We start from the raw sequence: 2,156 nt of genomic DNA on the forward strand, positions 1-2,156 counted from the left end.
ACTCGACTCGAGGGTCTACATAACAATATGGAACTCATGTATCCGACTCTTCTCATTCTTATACTTACTTCCTCAAAACTTAGCTCAAATCGATAGTTGATCTCAAAGGATTCACAATTGAACTCAAAGACTTTCTTGAACTCTACTCTTAACTCTCTCTTGAATGTGAATTATGAAATTAAGAGTTATGGTTCATGATATGAAGGATATAGTGATCATAAAGAATACTCATGAATACATTCTCCTCACTCTCATACTCACTTGCTCGAGTCTTGAAACAAGTTATTAGAAATTGTAGAAGACTCCTCAAAGTGACTTTCTCAAAAATGTTCGAAAGAATTCTCAAACTTGACTCTCAACTCTACCTTGAATTTGATTTATTAATTCAAGGTTGTGATTTGTGATAGGAAAGATCTTGTGATGTTTATGAGTGTTTTTAGATAGTTAAACATGAGAAACGATCAAGAAATCATTGTCTAGAAGCAAGTCTGCGATGCGGAGATGCATTTTAATATTTGGTCACGAAATAACTTTTGAGGCAGAGGGTCCGTGACCTCTCCACAACGCTAAGAATTTTTTTGTGAAATGGGGAGGCAGGTCCGCGACGCGGACTGGGTTACCAGATTCGTCCAACTTTTTCCTTCTTCGTTTTCTAACCCCAATTTGCCTAAATTCGATTATTTTGCTCAACTTTTCTTTAGATTCAGATACCCAGCACATATACACTAGAATCTAACTCAAAACAATTTATAAATCGATGCAATAATCTCAAGAACTTCTCAATCTCAGCCCAATTCAAGAACGAAAGCAAATTCAAGAACACATATCAAGAACACCAAACTTTCAACTTTCTAGAACGAATTTAACGCTAAAATTAACATGATTGGCGTGTGGGTGAACAAATCCAACACTATGGAAGATTACATACCTCTTAGGGATCAAACCCATGGCGAAAATCCGCAAGAGAACGCAAGACTCTTGACGAACGCTTTGATCCTCTCCGTTTTTCTCCTCTTTTCTTTCTCTTCTTGAACTCTCAACTAAAACCCTAGGCGTATATTAGGATTATAAAACTGAACCTAATCAGATTAAACCCCTAAAACCTTACTAAAAATGAAATGAATTAAATCTGATTGGGTAAGGAAAAGACAAAAATACCCCTTACTATTTTTGGGAAACTTTCCTTATTTGGATAGCCTGACTTCAAAAGGGGATATCTCACTCATCCAAACTCGAAACTTAGCAAACTCGGTGGCGTTGGAAATATAATTCAAAGACCTTTCATTGGATACCTTGTATCCCACCTAACTCATCATGTACTGAGAGTTATGGTCGTTTGAAGTTGACCCAAAACTTAAAGGAACTTAGGAATGACTTGAATGAACTCTCTTTAGTTCTTCTTGGAACTTAAGGTGCTACATCTAGTGACCTTAACACTAAAGAAATTTTAATTCCTCGGTAAAAATACTACTAACAATGAAGGATGGTTCGAGTCTCAATTCGAAAAAAATTCTAGGGTAACAATGAAGGATGGTTCGAGTCTCAATTCGAAAAAAATTCTAGGGTAACAATGAAGGATGGTTCGAGTCTCAATTCGAAAAAAATTCTAGGGTAACAATGAAGGATGGTTCGAGTCTCAATTCGAAAAAATTCTGGGGTGTTACACACTTCCTGTGTCGTTGCGTCGACCAGCGACTGGCCGACCAGCAGGTAGCAGTCGACCAGCAACAGCTGCCAGCCGACCAGCAGCAGCAGCCAGCGGAGCAGCACTCCAACAGTAACAATCGGCGACCATAGCAACAACCGGTGACCACAGCAAAAACCGAACCAAAATAACATAAACCGAACCGAAATAATTTTGTTCAGTGTTCGTTACACGTGATACAAGAATCAAAAACCGAAAAAATAGAGAGAAAAAAAAATCCGAAACCGAACTGAATTACCGAATGTCAGCCCTAGTTCAGAGACATCTAATTTAAATTATGAATTGATACAAATATATTTTATTTTCTTCCTAAATGCTTTAATATTAATGAAAAATTTAGCTATGACATATTAGTGTATGGATTAAATTTTACAAGATTTTTATAACTTACTAATATTTTAATGAATATAGTAGGACCCATTTGGCCATAGATATTCTCAAAAATGTTTGT

Source organism: Solanum tuberosum, unplaced genomic scaffold, assembly GCF_000226075.1.
Source record: "Solanum tuberosum cultivar DM 1-3 516 R44 unplaced genomic scaffold, SolTub_3.0 scf00352, whole genome shotgun sequence".
NCBI lineage: Eukaryota > Viridiplantae > Streptophyta > Magnoliopsida > Solanales > Solanaceae > Solanum > Solanum tuberosum.